We start from the raw sequence: 21,279 nt of genomic DNA on the forward strand, positions 1-21,279 counted from the left end.
TTGCTGTAAGATGGCTACCTTTACATCTGCTATTGTGTGGCCAGGGAGGTTGAAGTGTTCTCCTACAGGTTTTTGTATATTGCCATTCCTGATATCTGACTTGTGTCCATTTATCCTCTTGCATAGTGAACAGGTGACTCTTGATTCGGTGTCTCGACGGAAGCGGTGAAGTCAGGCAACTCAACTGAAGATGTGTCCTGAGGACTGGTATGACCTGGCAACAGCTGATCTACATGTCGCCGCCAGGTGAGATCCTCTGCAGTCTGGAGTGTGTAGGAAACAGGTCCTGTTTGAGCGATGACAGTGGCAGGGACCCAGTTAGCTCTAGAAGTATAATTCCGAGCCAAAACTGGCTGTCCTGGGCTAAAGGTTCAGTCTTTTGCTCTGGGTGCATGCCTGATGACTTAATCTTGCTGCTGATGTTGCACAATTTGTCAGGGTTCAGAAGGTTTCAGCATATCAAAGCAAGTGTGCAGCTGTCGTCCCATCATTAGAAAGGCTGGGGATGCCTTGGTCGTAGCATGAGGTGTGTTGCTGTAGGATAGTAAGAAGATGTCCAGACGCTTTTGAATGGATAATTGTCCCCTTGCTGATTTCAAAGCTTGTTTCTTTGTCTGCACAAATCTTTCAGCTAATCCATTGGTGGATGGATGATATGGTGCTGAAGTGATGTGGTGTATCCCATTTGCCTTCATAAAATTTTGAAACTCCTGAGAGAGGAACTGCGGTCCGTTGTCACTCACAGGTTGTTCTGGCAGACCAAAACAACTAAAGAGTCCCCATAGTTTTTGGATAGTACTCTCTGCAGTAGTGGACAGCATTAGAGAAACTTCTGGCCATTTAGAATGGGCATCTACCACCCCCAAGAACATGCTTCATTGAAGGGGACCAGTGAAGTCAACATGAATACGTTGCCACGGGTTTTCAGGCCAGTCCCATGGGTGTAGGGGTGCCCACTGGGGTGCATTCCTCACACCCTGACATGACATACAAGCTCTTGCCTTCTCTTCAATAGCACTGTCCAATCCAGGCCACCAAAAATAGCTTCATGCAATTTCCTTCATGCGCACTATTCCACAGTGACCGGAATGTAGCTGTTCTAACATCTGTGATCTCAGTGGTGGTGGGATAATGACACGTCTCCCCCACAACAAGCAACCAGATTGGATTGATAACTCCGTCCTCCTGGACATATAGGTAACAAGGTCGGGTGAGACCGGAGAGGCTCGTCGAGATGTTCCATGCATCACTGGGTCCATAACTTGGGACACTACTGGGTCAACGTGAGTTGCCTTCTTTACCTGAGTAGCAGTGATGGGTGTATTCTCTACCTGTTCAAAGTAAAAGATTTCCTTCTGGGCAATATCTTGATGTTTGACTGGCAAAGGCAACCTTGAGAGACCATCCTCATTGCCGTGCAGAGTGGATTTCCGATATTTGATTTCATATGTGTGCGTGGAAAGCAAAAATGCCCAACGTTGCATACAACTAGCAGCTAAAGGGGGAATGCCTGTGTGGAGTCCAAAAATTGAAGTCAGAGGTCGATGGTCTGTGAAAAGAGTAAACTTCTGTTCGAAGAGTACTAATGAAACTTCCAAATTCTGAAAACAATTCCCAATGCCTCATGTTCGATTTGGGCATAGTTAGTTTCTGCTTTGCTTAGAGTGCGTGAAGCAAAAACAATAGGTCTCTCTTCTCCTGAAGGCATATTGTGCGACACGACCGCACCCACTCCATAAGGGGAGGCATCGCAGGCCAACTGCAAGGGTAAGGATGGATCAAAGTGCGTCAGAACTTCAGAATTTAGCAATGCACCCTTAGCTTTGTTAAATGCAACATCACAGGCTTCAGTTCACTTCCAGGCCTTGCTCTGCCCAAGGAGTTAGTGAAGTGGTTTTAGTAGTGTGGCTAACTTTGAGAGAACTTTCCATAATACACCTCTACCCCGATATAATGCGACCCCATATAATACAAATTCAGATATAACGCGGTAAAGCAGTGCTCCGAGGGGGCGGGGCTGCGCACTCCAGTGGATCAAAGCAAGTTCGATATAACGCGGTTTCACCTATAATGCGGTAAGATTTTTTGGCTCCCGAGGACAGCGTTCTATCGAGGTAGAGGTGTAGTTCAATAGTCCTAGAAACGAGTGAAGCTGGCTAACATTTTGAGGAGCGGGAGCCTCCACAATAGCCTTAACTTTTGCAGGGGCCTTACGAAGACCTGTAGCATCAATGATGTGTCTCAAATATTCAACAGAGGGCTGGAAGAATTCACACTTGTCTTTGCGGAGTTGTAGGCCATACTCTTCCAGTCTTTGTAGGGTAGCCTCTAAATTCTTTAGGTGATCCTCCTCATTCCTTCTGGTGACCACGATGTCGTCCAGATAGCACTGGATTCCTGGCAAGCCACACAAGATCTGGTCCATAGCCCTCTGGAACAAGGAGGGAACGTTATTCCGAAGGGTAGGTGACAGTATCGATAAAGCCCTTTATGCATCACAATAGTCAACAGATCATGGAACTTTTCATCGACGTGCATCTGTAAATATGCTTGACTCAGATCAATTTTACTGAACTTTTGTCCCCCAGCTAGGCCCGCGAAGAGGTCATCGATGCGGGGAAGGGGGTATTGCTCTGCACACAACACCGGGTTGACAGTGACTTTAAAATCACCGCAAATCCGGAGGGAGCCATCTTTCTTCACTATTGGAATGATACAAGTTGCGCATGGGCTATGGGTATTAGGACTCCATTTGTGACCAGGCACTCCAGGTCCGCTTAAACTTTTAGCCTGATGGCATATGGCACAGTTCTGGCTTTCAGATATTTTGGTTGACTGTCAGGTTTAATGTTCAATGTCACAGTGATTCCCTTCAGACTTCTCAGATCCTCTCCAAAAACAGCAGCATGTTTCCTTAGTATAGCGGTCAGATCAGTTTCTTCTTTAGTCATTTGGTGCACTTCTGCCCAGTTCAGCTGAATCTTCCAAAGCCAAGACCTACCCATTAAGGCTGGGTAATTACCTCTCACTACAAACAGTGGCAATTTAGCAGCCTGTCCATTGAGATCCACCTTAACATCAATAATGCCCAGCATGGGCACAGCTTCTCCTGTATACGTCTTCAGAACAGTTTTTGTTGCCTTAAGCAGAAGATGCTGTAGCTTTTCTTTATACACAGTCTCGGAGACTAGCGAGACGGCTGCACCAGTGTCCAGTTCCAGGCGTATAGGTTTTCCGTCCAATAACGGGGTTACCCACTATTCATGTGAGCCCACTGCCAAAGAAAAAACGTGCAGTGGCACTTCTTCTTGTGATGAGGTGTCTCCTTGGTCATCCTGGGTCTGCTCTAGGGTATGCAGGTTTCCCTTTTTGGTCGGCCAGACCACAGGCCTCTTTTTCTTTTGTTTACGGGCACACTCAATGTGTCCCTTTTTGCCACAGTGTCAACAAACCAGGTCCTTACACCAGCATTCTGATGCATGGTGACGTGGCTTACCACAGCGGTAACATTCCTGACTCCGCACAGTTTTGTGGGTAGGTTCTTGTGACACCTTATGCACCCTAGGGGATGCACCAATGTATTGCACCTCCTTTGTAGCCAGTTCCATGGAGACCGCAATATCAACAGCCTTCTGTAAGGTAAGCTGATCCTCTGTCAATAGGCACTTCTGTATAGCTTCACTGTGCAGGCCACACACTAACCTGTCACATAGGGCGTATTTAATATCTACTTAAATTCACAGTGTTCCGCAAGCCTTTTCAAAGTTGCTATAAATTGTACAACCGTTTCATCTTCTTTTCAGTCTCTTTTGTGGAACCTATATCTTTCAGAAATTACCAGTGGTTTTGGAGAAAAATGGGGCCCCAGGATTTTCACAATGTCACTGTAAGATTTGGTCTCAGGCTTAACAGGGTGCAGTAAGCTGCGTAGCAGGGAGTAGATCTTAGCCCCTACAACATTTAAGAATATTGGCAACTTCTTCTCTTCTGTAATGTCATTTGCAATAACAAAAAGCTCAAAACGCTCCAGTATTTACGTGCCATTGCTTTATAGTCTCCTCAAAAGGTTCCAGCAGCCCCGTAAGTGTAGCCATGGTTTTAGTTTCAGGTTGCTCAGTCAGTGCAAACAAGCCAGTTCTCACCCCCTTCCAACAGCAAAAAGGTTTTTTTGTTTGTTTTTTTGAACCTTGACTTCTACTTCCTTCTGTTGCTGGGGCAGCACAGGAATTCCATCCTTGTCGCCACTTCGTTGTATCCTTGGGGGCAGCAGTTTTAGGAAGAAATCACTTGAGACACTGAGAGCTGTAAACCTTAAAAGCAGCCACTGAACTAACCAAACCAGCCAAAACTGGCTGGGCTATCCCCAATAATCTAACTCAGTTGCCATAGCAACAACGAAGTTCTATTACCAAATACACAACACCCCTGACTGACCAGTTTCACTGACAGAAGCGTTGGTGTGGACAGCACTATGTCAGTGGGAGACGCTCTTCTGCCGACATAGCTACCAGCGCTCTTTGGGGGTTGTCTAATTATGTCAACAGGAGATCTCTCTCCTATCGGCATAGAGAAGCTACATGGGAGATCTTACAGAGGTGCAACTGCAAGGTCTCTAGTGTAGACTTAACCTTAAAGACATGGGGATTTTTTTGAATCTCACCAGTTTCACCACAGTGTAATTTGTTTTCATGAGCTCTAATACGAAATGCAATGGATAGCACGTGATCCAAGAATCTGACTTTTGGGAGCCAAATCTCCTGTATCCGTGACATACAGCACAGCTCTACTGTGCAAGAGAGGAAGCTAGAGTTGGGCGGGGAAGGCCATGCAGGAGTGAGAGTCACCTGTTAGCAGGCAGCCTGATTTCCATTGAAGCATTCAGGAAAACAAGAGGGTATGCTGCTGCACAGATCCTGCAGCCCTTTACCTGTGATGGGATTGCAAAAGGGTGTGTAAGGACTACAGCAGCTAACATGCTCTAATTGCTTCTCTGCAGCCTTTTTAACATTAACAGTCAAATTTAACAATAAACCCAGATTTTCCTCATAGTGGGGTAGGATGCATGACAATAATTCCTTGCTAATTTGACTTTATAATAGCTCCACTATTGGGCAGGAAAGATGAAAACAAACCCAGAAAACTGTCTAATACTTTGACTTAAGTTCTTCACCACTTTTACAGTGTTTGCTAATGCAAATCATTATACGTGTCTGTATTATGGCTGCTTTAAGTGAGAGAGAAAGGCCAGGAACCTTTTCAGAGTATTTCAGATCCTAGTTTAACATAGGGTAATATTTCTAGTATGGTAGAGCCTGTGTGTTGTGTGATGTTGTCATCAAACTTGTATCTAATAATAGCTGTTCTTTGTAAGCCTGTAACTACAGGGAACTCCTATTATCATACTAATAGGTAGTTTATGAACTGTGTGCATTTTAGTGCATACATTCAAATTAGACCCTTGTTGCATTTGATAGGATAACTACAAAATTCTAATGCTCTAGGCATTTAGAAATACTGATTGAGATTCTATAAAAACATAAGGATACATAAATCCATAAAAATACATTTCCTATTCTTTTAGATTGGTTACCCAGCAAACCCCACATCATGAAAATATGTAAAATGTCACACTGTAATGCAAATATGAACAGCTTTTGGTTTACTAAGTAGTTAGATAGAGCTTGATCCTACAATGCACTCCTATTAACTTTAAAATTTAGACGTATTAACGGCTCAGTCCTGTGGCCTCTACTCATGTGATTAGTCCCATCAAAGGCTATGGGACCACTCACGTGGATAATGACTGTTCATTAATGGCTGATTACTGAATAAAGACTGCAAAATCCAGGGTTTAAAACTCATACTCCAGCTCTGAATGCCATTTGCCTAATCTACCATGATTATCAAAGAAAAACAGCTACATCCACCTGACTCTTAGCTTTTCATTCTATTCTAGCATAATTTGCACATGTAATGATCTTACACATTTTAGATTTACCTAGCTCATTAATAAAAATACACTGTTTCCAATATACAGCCCTGATGCATTCCATTCCTCACTGACTTCCACCATGAATACATAATTTTAACCCAATCTTCTGCTTTATATTTACTAGTCAATTATTTACCCATCATAATAATTTATTGCCTTACCCATATTTAATGAGTTTGTACAAGAATCCATCATGTGCAGTGCTACCTGGAAAATCCAGGTATATTAAATATAGTGGCCTCTTATCAGCCCAAGATATTTCATTAAAAAGATAAACACATTTGTCTGATATGATTAGCTTTTACAAATCTGTGCTGGCTGTCATCTATGCAATGTACTTTTCCAAATTTATTCTTAAGAGAGCCATAAATATAATTGCAAAAATGCTTTCTAATACAGGGTTCAGCTGTTCCAGTTAGGCAAAGCTCAGAGTTCGGAGCTGTGTAGCTCCACACGGCACCAAGGACAACATGGGGAAGAATCATTCACTTGGCTCCCCAACACAGAAGCATGGCCACTACCTCTGCAAGAGTTGCAGCATAATCCCCATTGTCTGCTGGTCCCACTCTGCAGGCTGATGCAGAGATGTGAAGAACCGTGGCCCAACTTTCCCTACCCATTTTGGAGCACTGTTCATCCTAGGGAGAGAGCAGTTCCCGTATCTTTGGAGTTACTCCAGTGAATATTAAAGATTGTGATCCCAATCCATAATCACATATCTATCATTACTTTGAATCCTGTTCATTTCCCTAGATGTTTCTCTTTTAATATTCAATAAATAATAAACAGACATACCCAACACAATAGCAGTCTCAAGCATTAGCCCACTACCCTTATAACTACTCATTGTCACCAACAGGCTACTTCCCCTCTATAACACACTCACTTTCAATTCTGCAACTGAAACAATACCACTCCTGTCCACTGCACACATCAACTAATTGAAAAAAATCACATGGCAACTAATACCTGAATGCCATACTCGTGTATCTTTTTATTTTGCCATCAAATATATTTGCCTATACTTAAGAAACAGCATACATTTAAATTTCCATAATATTTGTAAATGGTTCTCTTTAGAAATGTATATTAGAGAAGTGGTCAGATATTTTGAAAGTCACAACATAAATGTAAGAAATTGAGTATGTAGTCAACTGATTTTTTTCCCTACCAGGTTTATGACTATGTGATAATACTAGTGCAGTTATTTTAAAATTACAATTGTCTTTAAATTATTAAAAAATCTAGTTTTGGAAGGTCAGAGTTAAGGCTGTGTGCTGCAGTTTGATTTTCAGTTCATTGGAGAAGGCAGTGAGAGTAATAATATTGTTGAACTGAAGGTGAGTTAGAAAGAATATTAGTGTGTTGATATGGCTGAGTATCATGATGGTAAAGGAATAATGTATGGAGACCGGTAATGTGTTGGCTGTAGATGTTGCCTTATGCTGTGATTTTGGTCAGGACATGGGTACGTACTACAGTGCAGATGCAACCCGAGGCAGACAGAAACCCAAATCCCACTGACATTCAATAGGTTTTAGGTGCTTAACTACATCAGGCTCCTTTGAAAATCTCAGCCATAATCTATTATTTCCTTGCTTGAGTGGTGAGGACATACATTACCGAGACATTAACTCTAATTGAACTAAGTGTGGTGATTTGTGTGTGTGTGTGAACTTAATATACTAACAACTTGCCTCTCACATATACTTCACTTTAAATCTGGTTCTAAATTTTCATTTAATTTCAGTGGGGGGAATTTGATGTTTTAAAATTAAATAAAATGAATCACACAGAGAAGCTTGTACTATAAAACATATCTGTCAGATCTGTCACAGGTCTCAAACAGACACTCACTTACTCATTCAATTAATGACATGAAATGTGAATGAATTTTCTAAATACTAAAAGTATGATTATTTGCCACATTTACATTTTTTTATCTAAACCATGTCTTCAGACACAATCACAGGTATTTTAAGTTACATATTCTTTTTCTCTCTCTGACTAACCTTCTCTGTCAATTCATGCCTTTTCCTTTATATGTTTATTCTTATTGATGGGTCAAGGACTATGGAGAGGCTCAGTTTTAAAAAACCTAAAATGAGAAAAAGTCTAATCTGAAATCTAGGGCTTTATTGAGTAGCTACATAGGGCTTGATTCTCCACTGCCTTATATATTCTGTAGTCACCATTTACACCTGAGCCAAGTGGTTGTAAAATGTTGCCATTCTAATCTGGAAGTGTTTTAAGCCCCCTTTACAGAGGAAACAATTGGCTTCACAAAATGCAAAGCAGTGGAGTACCTGGCACCTATAGCAATCAAGTCTTACTCATCTTGCTCATATGAGCAGTTCTATTAAAATCTGTGACTCTACCTCAGTGAGCCTCAGTTTCCCCATCTGTAAAGAGGGTATAAAGATACTTACCTCTTTTAAGGAGCTTTGTATTATTATTGTTGTTATTATTACTTATGTAAATAAGATGAGCACGATCTAGCCTAAATTCAAAATAGCCTGAAAAGGGAATTTTTATTTCTATATTTTATTATAATATATTCACACCATAGACATGCATGGTGAGGGTGACAGCGGTGGTGGTCAGCCTTCTCACAGAGCCCATATTGCAGTGAGCTTTTCATGGAGTGTGGTTTCCCCCAATCATGACTTCCAGTTCTCCTACTAATCTTAGTCTGCCTAAGGTGGGGCAGGCCCAGCTAGTCAGCAAACTGAATAGACTTCTGCCAGTGAGGGACCAGCGCAGGTGTTTGCTGCTGTGACCTGCACATGAAACATTACTTGAACTGGAACCCAGAACAGACCCCCTTTTTGAATGATGAACACACAATTTTTTGACCATTATACACAATATAGATTGGTGGTTTGGAATGTACTCACCCTAAAAACCACTGGTGCTCCTACCCTTTTGTCACGTGAATTGAACCATTTCTGTGGCAGGATTCTACAAGACCTGGTGGATCATCACCAGTGAGATAATTATTAACAGCTCTCATTATCTATGGTCTGGCCCCAGTATTGGAGAAGGGAGGGGCACCTGTGTCAGCCTCAATGGTGTTGCTTTGGCCTTATCAAGGAATGCTTGTAAAGTCTTCATAAGCTGGTCTCCCATCTCCAAATGTATTGTGGTGGCAAGACTTTCTCATGGACATGGTAACATCACTGTCATTTCTACTTATGTAACCACCAATTTTGTCGACAAGGAGCACAGGGAACAATATATACAAACCATGTATGATGTCATCAGCAGAGTATCCATTCATGATATTATCATTATGTTATGAGATGCCAACACAATGCTGGAAGCTGATGCTACAATATCTTGGCTGGAAAGCGTTAGGCATTTCTTTGTGGATGCAACGATGAATGATAACAGTGAGCAACTACTCAAGTTCTGTGCACAAAGTAGACTTCTTGTTTGTGACACCAATTTCCAGTAGAAGAACATACATGCATGGCCTTGTTAATCAAATAATGGAAGAATCTGCAAAGCACTAGTTCACATTCTATCATCCAGTAGGTGGAGATGCTGTAAATGCCACTCTTCGCCACACTGTCAAAGTTGACAATACTGAGCACAAGTTGCTCATGGCCATGGTGAAACTGAAGTTGAAGGCAATTCAAACCTAGTCTTCCATTAGTCATTTAGACTTACAGAAAGTGACTTATGCTGCTTTAAAAATGGGATACCAAACTGAAATCTGCAAACGATTTGATGCTCTAGCCCAGGGGTCTCAAACACGCGGCCTGCGGGGCTCTTGTGTGTGGCCCACCAAGCTCCCCGCACCCTCCCCGACCCCTCTGCCTTCCCGTGGGATTGCCTTCTGACGCTGCGAGCCCCGCGCTGCTCTCTGAAGCAGCCGGCAGCACGCCCCTTCGGGTCGGGGGGGGGGAGGGGAAAGGAGGCCGAGGGCTCCGGCATTGCCTCCTTCCAGGCACCGCCCCCCACAGCTCCCATTGGCCGGGAACAGGGAACCGCGGCCAATGGGAGCTTCGTAGGAGGTACCTGGAGGAGCGGCAAGAACAGCATAAGCAGGGAACCCTGAGCCCCTCCCCCTCCCCCAGGGGCTGCAGGGACACGGTTCCAGCTGCTTCCTGGAATGGAGCAGCGCGGAGCCGGGGGCCAAGGCAGGCAGGGAGCCTGCCCTGGCCCCAGTGAGCACCGCTGTCACCCCGGACCCACTCTAGGTAAGCGGCACCAGGCTGGAGCTCACACCCTGAACCCCTCCTGCACCCCCAAGTCCCTGCCCTGAGCCCCCTGCCACATCCCACACCCCAACTCCCTGCCCTGAGCCCCCTGCCACATTCTGCACCCTCCTGCACCCCCAACTCCCTGCCCTGAGCCCCCTGCCACATCCCGCACCCCTCCTGCACTCCCTGCCCTGAGCCACCTGCTGCACCCTGTACCCTGACCCCCTGCCACACCCCTCTTGTACCCCACATACCAACTTCCTGCCCTGAGCACCCTGCACACCTCCTGCACCTCAACTCCCTGCCCTCAGCCCCCACTGCACCCTGCACCCTTTCTGCACCCCCTGGGGGCAGCGCTGGGGTGGGGACTTCAGGGAAGGGATTGGAATGGGGCAGGGAAGGGGTGGGGCAGAGGCGGGGCCTAATTGGAAGGGGTGGAGTGGGGGCAGGGCCAGAGGCAGCGGGGAGGGGGTGTCCGTGATGCAGCCCTTGGGCCAATGCACTAGTCCTCATGCGGCCCTTGGGGTCATCTGAGTTTGAGACCCCTGCTCTAGCCCAATGAAAGCCTTGAACACAAGGAAAGCAACAATTTGCAGGACTGTTACCTGGTCTTCTGTTATGGATGCCACCAACAAAGTGCTGGGGAAAAGGCATCCCAGCCCTAAACATCAGTGGAACAGTAAATAGAACCTGGGCAACATAGAAAAATGACATGTGGCTCACTTAAACAGGAACAACCAAGAGCACAGATGCCTCAGTGTCTTGCATAACAGAGCTTTAAAGTAGGAATGTGAGATGTTTTGAGCAAATAAGGCTCAATAGATGGAAGCTGTATCGTCCAGAAATGTCCGTGGTGCTCTCTGTAAAGAACTGTGTGCCTTAAAAAACATGGAACACATCTATGTTAATCAAAGATGGATGTGGTAACATACTGAACACTGAGGCAGAATGTCTGAGTAGATGGAAAGAACATTTTCAAGAGCTTCTTACCCACTCCATCAGAGCTGAAGAGTCACAGCTCCAGGAGGATGCAGAGATTCTGGTGACCCCCTGCTCCATGTAATGTAGAGAATATTACAGTTGAGATGGTTCAAAGCTCAGTCTGAAGGCCCCCAAAATGGCTGTGCTACAGGTATTTGTGGTATAGATGCTGAGCTGATCAAGCATAGTGGGTATTCCATCTTGGAGTGGTCAACAAAGTATGGAGTCATTGAGAAACTATCTGACGATTGGCTCCATTTGATTATTCTCCCATTTTGGAAGGGAAAGGCAATGTTCTGGTGTGCTCTGATCAAGGAGCCATCACGTTGCTTTCCATTCCAAGCAAACTGTTCACAGTGGTTCTTCTTAAGCATGTTAAGCCTGCCATAAAGAATATACACCATCTACAGCACAGATTTATGCCCGGCAGATCAACCATGAGCAGATTTTTACCATTAGACAAATTGTTTGAAAAGCCCAAGAGTTTTGGTACAGGAAGGATGAGGTGTATGTAGCTTTTATTGATTTAAAAGCTTCCTTTGGCTCTGTTGATTATCAATCCCTTTGGCTCTGCCTAGTAAGCTCATCAACCTTCTTGTAGAAATGCACAGACAAAGTGAGAGCTGTGTCTGCTTAGACACTAGCATATCCAGCTGGTTCAAGAACAACAGTGGTGTCCATCAAGGGTGCATGGCTGCCTTAATCTGTTCAACACTCTTATCAACTGAATGATGGAGGCCATTACTAGCTGCATAGTGAGGATTTTTCTGCATCACTTCTGTGTAACAGACCTGGGTTATGTGGATGACATGGCTGTGACAGTGTACCCCATAAGGCTTTATGGGGGGGGTGCTTATAAATGTATGTATGACATAACTGGAATATGTTTTGTGCTGCCTGTGCCATGTAACATATCTCTGTAAAGGTTATGGTCTACTATAACTATTCATCCTATTTGTTGTACATATATATCATTTTCTACTTGAGGTTAAGAACATGGGCTGTATGCTTGCTTGGTTTCTAAGTAAGCTTTGGGAGGCATTTGGTCAGCTTCTTTAGGAAGGAATTCGCAAGGTTAAGTACCTGATCAGGAAACACTTGGGGAACAATGCATCTTGGAATGCTCCAATCAACATAAGAAGTCTTCCTGGAGACATACAAGATACCATGTGAACAATGGCTTCGGCCTGTAAAGACTGAGTCATGCAGGGGCATGTGATTTACCCAGGTGACTCCAGAACTCCATCTTGGAGCTGGACTTTGCATAGGAGTGGGGGGGGGCTCCACCCACAAGAGAAAGTCTATTTAAACCCGTGGGAGACCCCTGCATTTTGTCTTGAGCTGGCTAAAGAAGGAGCCTCTCCACCCCCACCCCCCCCAGGATACTTGAAGGAAATTGGAACAAAGGACAGTAACTACAGGGGGTGTGAGTGATTGCTGGACCCAGGCTAAAAGGACATTAGCTTATAAAAGGGAGAATTCTGGAACTGGTGAGGAACTTATCTGTATTTAGTTTGATTAGACATAGATTTGCACATTTTATTTTATTTTGCTTGGTGACTTACTTTGTTCTGTCTGTTACTACTTGGAACCACTTAAATCCTACTTTCTGTATTTAATAAAATCACTTTCTACTTAGTAATTAACTCAGAGTATGTATTAATACCTGGGGGAGCAAACAACTGTGCATCTCTCTCTATCAGTGTTATAGAGGTTGAACAATTTATGAGTTTACCCTGTATAAGCTTTATACAGGGTAAAACGGATTTATTTGGGTTTAGACCCCATTGGGAGTTGGACATCTGAGTGCTAAAGTCGAGCACACTTTTGTGAGCTGTTTTCAGGTAAACTTGCAGCTTTGGGACAAGTGATTCAGACCCTGGGTCTGTGTTGGAGCAGACAGGAGTGTCTGGCTCAGCAAGACAGGGTGCTGGAGTCCTGAGCTGGCAGGGAAAACAGGAATAAAAGTAGTCTTGGTACATTAGGTGGCAGCTGCCAAGGGGGTTTATGGGTCCTTAAGTGGTTAATAAGGCCAATCCTTGAACCACAAGTTCTATTACAATGAGGGCAGATTTTTTTCAGGCTCATCAGAAGGCTGTTGACCATGATTGGAGACCAGTTTCTCCTTCCTCCTGCGTCTCTTGTCCTCTTCGGCTTGTCGGCGAGCAAGTTCAAAATGCAGGGGACCATCACATGGGACATTCTCCAGTGCCACTCCATTGATTTTGATAGATGGGGCATGTAGTACCTCATTTGGAGAGGGCTGATAGAGTACTTTAGTCTTCTTGATATTAAGAGTGAGACCAAGACATATGTAAGAATAGAGGATAAAGAAGGGCAAATGTGGTGATCTGTAGAGAGAAAACATGGACTATCTTTTGGACTGGAAGCCCGACTTGATTGAGGCCTCTAGGTTTTACCACAGTATAAATGTTGAATCATGAAATAAAATAAAATAATAATTAATAATAATACTATATTGGGAAGACAAGGAAAGATATGGAGAGTAGCAAGAAAGGTGTGGGGCAGAAGCCAAAGTATAAGTATGGTAGAGATGGACCGAAGAAGAAAGCAGGGGGTGAAGAAGGCAGGAGGACAGAAAGAACATAGGGAAGTTGCAAGGGAGAAGCTAAAGTTGCAAGTTAAAGAGAAAAGCAAAAAAAAGGAGTGGGGAGGGTGACAACATAACATGGAAGTAAGCAAGGTGCTGGGAGGACAGTGCAAAAGGATAAATATTAAAGAGGAATAATACAGAGGAATGGAGATGATACATTTTAAAAATAGAGGAAAGATGAAGCTGGAAAATGAGAAAATAGAGAATAGAGAAACATTACACAGAAATGGCGATAAGAAGAGGGAAAGAGAAAGAATATAAATCTAAGGTGGAACAGAAAAAGAAATGGATTAAATTGGATAAAGGTACAGAAAAAAAAGTGAAGACACAGAACTGGTGACTTGTTTTACTTATTCATTCTTCTATACTTTGTAATTTCACTAGTTTAGTTTCAGATTAGTTGTATGTATACATAAAGGGCTAGACGAAGGCTGTAGTAGTTCAGTGTAAAGACACAGTCAGCACTAATTATCCAAGATGTACAATTTTTCTCCAAAAAACACCCCATTAACCTATGCACTATCCCATTAAGCCAGACCCAGAAAGACTGTTGAGGTGGTGAACAAGCAAAATAGTGTGTGTGTGGGTGGGAATTAAGAATTTGAATAGATGTATTTTAATATTTTATTGTAATTTTCCTGGCTGATATTCCACATCTCCATAAATTCTGAAGAAAAGGGATGGGAGAATATGATTGCATTAAAAACGTACTTTACTCTGTAAATCTCAAAAGCATGTCTGTATCACCCATAAAAGATATTACCTCACCCACCTTGTCTCTTAACTAAAATCAGGAGTTAGGACTATATTTTTAATTCAGCCTTCACCCCGCCTCCATTAGTTCACACAGATAATTGTACCTTCCCATATATGTGCACATACTTTGTGGATGCAAATACCAGGGTGTGTACCTCAACAATTCTAACACAAATGTTGTAATTCACATCCACAAACCCTATTTAACTTTCCATTGACTTCAATTAGACTATTCATGTCCTTCAAATTAAGCACATATTTGAGCACTTTGATCCCCATCCAGTAAAAGCTTAACACCTTGCAGGATACACATATAAAACATTATTTATTGTTCTCTCATTTCTGTGAAGCAAGATCTTTAGATTTAAAATTTTTCTCCCAGAGACCTCGGGAAGAAAAGGAAAAAGAGCAAAACTGTACAAGGGAGGTCAAGGATGGATACTTGGTCCTGTTAAATACTAGCTGAGTACCTCATATAGATGGAGCCCAGTATCTGGCCAAATACATAATGTTTGGCTATATATCTTAAATATGCATATACAAACTAATAATTACATACGTAACAGTCATTGGCACATGCACACTGGGAAGTTGTACACTCCAATACCTATATTGTATTAACTAAAATATATTTTGCTTTCATTTTTATTTTCATGTACATGCATTTCTAGTTTTGAAAATTTAGCCCAAAGAGTCTGATTTAAAAACACAAAAGAGCAAAGAAATGCAGAACTAATTATGAAAATATGAACAGATTATTTTATGTTAATCACAAGATTTTCTTTTGCCTGTTCCTTAATAACCTCAGATCCCAACTTTAACTTTGAATATCTTTGATTATTGTGGTTTCAGTCAGACCATTATATGACTTAAATGCATCTTATTCAGTTGAATAACAGTATTAGGTACTTGAAGAGCTGTACAATACAGAAGCTTATCACATTTAAAATAATTGAAAGAAGATTAAGGTGCGGTCACTAATGACAATTCCCTGGGAGCATGTGTGAGGTTGTTTCAAGGATGGTGCAGAGTACAAGAGAAACGAAATTTTCAAATGTATTTGATAGTGAAGAAATAGTATTGTCTTGTTTTCAAGCTCTTAACACATCTAATGAGTAACACAAATTGTTGATCAATACTTTGATTTGAAGGAAAATAGCCTGCACAGCAAGTTTGAAAAATGAGTATGTGACCATTGTTTGATAATTACTTTATTTTCTAATGTGAAATTTTAGGGCTTCAGAACAAAAATAGCAGTCTTTAAATAGTGCATGTGGGAGGTGGCTCTGAAATCCTGCCTAGATCAATATGGCTCACTCAATGCTGTGCAATAGCAAGAAAGTATATGAGCAACTTGGTCTAGCAAAATGTATTACAACTGAGTGGGGTTTTTTGTTTGTTTGTTTTTATTAAGAGATAAAGAAGATACATGCATAAGCCAAAGAGATTTTTTGTTGTAACTGAATCAGATAATGTCAGGAAATAAAGTGCAATGCACAAATCTAATGGAAAATCTAATCAGTATGTTATATTACAGTGTATATTAAGGATTCAATAGGCAATTGTTCTTAGTCCTTTTAAGAAATCTAATCTACCATATTTTTAAAGGAACAGGAAAAGTGTCTCTAAAATTATCAGCATAGATGCAGCCTCTGTTGGAAAGGGATGATGAAGGTAAGAGCAATAAATTCATGAGGTTACATATACTTCCTAGGACCCTGAGCTTGCAAAAGCTCTTATACTTGAGTATGTCTTTAAGCACAGGAATATTCCCATTGGGTTATGCATGTGCATGCATTGCCTCTCAGCACCATGTAATGGTTTACAAGCCTAGAACAAAGCAGTCAGAGGCAGCAGCTACCCAGAATAGTAAAATGTTTTGTTACCTCACTTCTGTGCATAGTTTCTGTTCATAATAAAGGGTTTATCTTGACACTGGCCTGGTCATCAGTAAAATACTACATGCTGAAGCGAGGTGGTGACTCCACCAGATTACAAAGGTCTCTGCCTCATCCCTGTTGATATGGTTCATATATCCTGAAAACCATAAACATGAGCATAGTTTGGAAACTCTGCAAGAGTTACATGGAGTATTTTGCAGTTTGCCCCTTCCATAGATTTTTACATGGAAGCCATATTTTGGCTCATGATTTCTAACCTGTCTTGTGTCTATGTATGCAAAAATATATCAGTTACTATACATATTTAGGCATTTACCAAGTTCTCTACATTAATCACAAAAGTAGCCATTTATAGAAAAATGGCAAGTGATTTTGGACTGGTATATTGTCCTAAACAAAATCATGTGAGTTTTGACCTGGAGAACAGCTTCCTCTTTACTGCAGTGGAATAAAAAGGCTATAATAAACTTACAATGAAGAAAACAGAAAAAGTTAGCAATGTTTCAGCCGTCAGGCTGAATCTTTAAAAGAAGCTCCTTCAAAGACATATCAGAGTCAGAAATAATCTGATACCTACTCACTAATTTTCTCCCCGAACATTTTGAAAGCAGGCTTAAATATGCAGCATGAACTCCACAAAACAAACCATCCAGGCTATTAATGATTCTCTGTCCATAAATATGTTGGATACAGAATGAAAAATTAGTGCTTTAATCATTACAATTCATTACATTTTTCTGTGCTAACTTCAGAAGCATAATTAATGCAACCAGTGGTTTAAACAGCTGAGATAATATAATTTGTGCATAAAATAATTTGGTGATTCTATTTTCACACAGAGGCAGTATTGCATAATGGATAGGGCACCAGACTGGGACTCAGGAGAAAGTTGGAAGGGAATTTTCTACAAAACATTTTCTCATCAGAAAATGCTGATTCATCAAAACCTAAACTTTTTGTGGAAATGGGTCAAAATTTTGACAAAAATTTATCTGAAAGGTTTCTTAGGACTTGTCTACACCGTGCATTAGTCCACACTAGACCCTACTGGCAAACATTGACAATGCCCTAGTGCACATTAATGTAGTACCATTTGAAATAGGACCACACTAATGTGCTCTAGGCAACTTTTACCATGTGTCAGTTAAGTCCACATGGGCCAATTAGTTCACAGTATGCTAATGCAAACTAGAATTCACACCCCTCTATAGTGCAGGCTAATGCACAGTGTTGACAAGCCCTTAAAGAGAACACTCTGCCTGATTTAGACAGGATGCGAACCTGGGTCTCCCACATCCCTGGTAGGTACCCTGACCATCGAGCTATTCTGAGATGGTCTCACTCTCTCTCTCCCCCTCACCCAAAAATTCCATTCTGGGCCTGAGAAACTCATTATTGGGTGAGGGGTGGGAAATCAGTTTTGATAAAAGTGTTTTCCAATGAAAAGCTCTTTTGGTGAAAAATTCCCAACCAACTCTAGTTAGTATACTTTTCTTTAAAATGTTCAAGTTCATTCTTGAAATTTCAATTCAGTAGGCACTAAATAAGCAAAAATAAGCTGTCATAAATATAAAGAGCAGGGTAGCATAAAATCCCTCCTTGGCTGCTATACTAAATCGCTTTACCTGTAAGGGGTTAAGAAGATCAAATAACCTAGTTGGTACCTGACCAGAAGGACCAATGAGGAAAGAAGGTACCTTCAAATCTGGAGGGGAGGAGAATTTGTTTGTGGCTCTTTTTGTTTGTTCCTTCTCCGGATGGAGAGAGAGACCACGCAGGTACAACGTCTCCTGAAAATTGTACCTGCATGGTCTCTCTCTCTCCGTCCAGAGAGGGAACAAACAAAGGGAGCCACAAACAAATCCTCCCTCCACCCCAAGATTTGAAAGTACCTTCTTTCCTCATTGGTCCTTCTGGTCAGGTGCCAACTAGGTTATTTGAGCTTCTTAACCCCTGACAGGTTAAGCAATTTAGTACAGCTGCCAAGGAGTGATTTTATGCTACCCTTCTCTTTATATTTATGATGCAAGCATTTAAGCAAATACTGTAAGGTATATTTGCACAATGAGACCCATCTATTAGGCCTATTGAAAATTTGCCTCTTAAACTTGGAATTGCATTTAATAAACTCAGTTGAATGTATTCTTCCTTTCTGTGTTTTTCTTGGGTACCAGAGAAGCTAAATAACAGTCGTATCATTGGAGAGCCCTGCATGTAACTAATGAAGTGTGAATTCTAGAGAGAAATCTCCTCCTTCATATCTCATTTACTCAGCAGCATGAGATTTTGGTGTAATGACATCCCCGCCCATCATAACAGAAAACTTTTGCATTGCTTTTTTGCTGCAACTTGATGTGACATTTTCACATTCCTTGCTCATCTTTGGAATAAGAGGGCAGCCAGTCTCTTACAGACAAATTGTAGGTTTTACAGTTACTGCACTGAGAGACAGAGTCTCAAATTATTGTTTGTTTGATCAAATATGGAAGGTTGGCTAGATCCATCACATGCTTATATGAAGGTCAACTACAAGAGCAGATGAAAAGTTTTCCCCAAGATGCAATTCTGAGGACATTGTGTTTTATCTTTTCTTGACATACGAAAAGACATTTGGTGAAGTGTATTTTTAGATAACACCTATTAATTTAGGACCACTAGCCATGTGATGCAACAGCAGGTGGAATTAGGGTGGATATTTGACTTCACACATATCTTTAATTGCCAATTTACAAGATTTTAAAGTAATTTTACTTTTAGTTTTACAATAATTCACAGAAGAATACTTTTAAAATATTATAGTAGTTTTTAATCTCCCAATATAAATTGTTGGTGTTACTTTATACCCATCATTACTAACATTGTTTAAAGGCTAGGATACACTTTGAGTTACATGGAAGTAATTACATGGAAATAATCAAGAATAGAGACAAGGCTGCATAGTCAGTTATTTTCATTAGTGGCAACTGAACTTGAAAGGGTTCAAAATTGTAGTCCAATTTACATAAGCATCCTAAAATATGGATGTTTATCAGGAGTGTCTCTGAATTTAATGTAACCTCAATGGTTAGAAATCTGACTGAAAATCTCATAGGTTCAAGTCTTTTCTTGATACGGTTAGTAATTCTTCCTTCTAGCTATCTTTCAAATACCATCAGAGCCAAAGATGTGAAGCAGCATGGGAAAACTGCTGAAGTCCTTCGAGGAAAAAAGGGGCCATGAGACATTTTAAATTATTGCTTGGAGACAGCTGCAATCACTTTGAGGGATGGGGAAAAGACAAGGAAGGGCCCTTATCTAAATAAATTAAACCTGGGAAAAAAAATGTTTTGTCTCTCACTTTGGACAATGGTAAAAGTTCTGGATAGCTTTCTGTTTAGATTGGCTCACCTATCCCTAGCTGTAAAAAGTCACCTAAGAAATAGAATAAAGCTTTTATGGTGATTATTACATTAACACTGCAGGGTTTCTTTTTATTCTATCAGATGGAAATATAATATACACCTACTTTAAAAGGTTTTTGTTTTCTTAATAACATATATATACAGATTTAGATAATAGATTTGTTTTCCCACTACTGGTAAGTAAAACACACATAGAAGGTTGTATATATTCCTGTTTATTCAGTATAAACACACAACATTTTTGGTAACCTAATTGCCATATTGCTAGGAGAAACTGTCAGATCCTCAGATGGCTCATATTGCTGTAACTCCATTGATTTCAGTGAAGCTATGCTATTGTGTACCAAGCTGAGCATCTGTCCCATGGTCTCAAAGCAAAACACTGGAATAAAGAAAACTAAAATGATAAACAAGTAATAAGGATTTTTTTCTATAGCCACTCAAAAACGTATAATAGATCAGAGCTACTTTTAAAGAATAGATTAGCTCTGAGCTATGTGAGTTTAAAAAAAAAATTAGCTAATATTTGTGACAGCATTTTTTATTATAAGCAATCATTAAGATCAAGGAATTATGAATATAAATGAGTGCAACAACTACATTTTGCACAGAGCTATTTAGCTTTTTCAATGTGAACAAATATATGTAAATAATTTACATCTTTCTAATCATCACAGACTTAATATTAACAGATCATGATTTTTATACACGTGTTTGTCCAGAATTGACTAATGGCTTTGATTAACATCTTTGAGCTAGAGTCTGTTTGCAAACAGCTGACAGAGTATTCAGTCAATGATTGAATATTTAGTATTTACTATGCAAGCTCTGGCTAACTAAGTCACACACTTTCATTTCTGTACCCTGACTAGATGACCTACCCTTTATAAATAGAGCTGTGTGGAAACTGGTATTTCCTTCCTGAAGGAAATTCTAATATTTCAACATTTTATTTTGTCCCAATTTGGAATGAAAAGCTTAAATATCAGAATATTTCAGAGTAAAAAGTTCTTAAAAATTTGATTCAGAAATGGCAATATTTCATTTTGTCATTTTTTTAATCAAAATAAAATGTGTTGATATTCTTGAATTGAAGTGTTTCATTTAAGTTTGTTGAACTGACCCAAAATGGATTTTTTTGAGTGGGTTTTAAATTAAGCTACATCTTTCTATGGTGACACATCCTACAAACTGTAGTTAGAGTTCCTGATGTCCCCATTTTCTCCAATGGGCTTGACTATCTGGCTAGACTACATCTTCTGTGATGCACTGGCAGCATGTGACTTCCATGATCTAGCACACTGCTCAGTCAGACGGCATATTGCATTGCATCATGGGAAATGTAGTCTGGCCTGGGAGCCTGTAGGAGAGAATGGGCATATCAATCATCCAAACTACTAGTCCCATGAGAAAATGTAAAACCATA

General features: G+C 41.0%; 1 pseudogene; it reads right to left on the reverse strand.

Moving 5' to 3' along the window:
• Positions 1-599: 599 nt before the first annotated feature.
• Positions 600-1,484, reverse strand: LOC135879851 (uncharacterized protein K02A2.6-like; annotated as a pseudogene).
• Positions 1,485-21,279: the final 19,795 nt, after the last annotated feature.

Source organism: Emys orbicularis, chromosome 6 (assembly GCF_028017835.1).
Source record: "Emys orbicularis isolate rEmyOrb1 chromosome 6, rEmyOrb1.hap1, whole genome shotgun sequence".
In the NCBI taxonomy this organism is placed as follows: Eukaryota; Metazoa; Chordata; order Testudines; family Emydidae; genus Emys; species Emys orbicularis.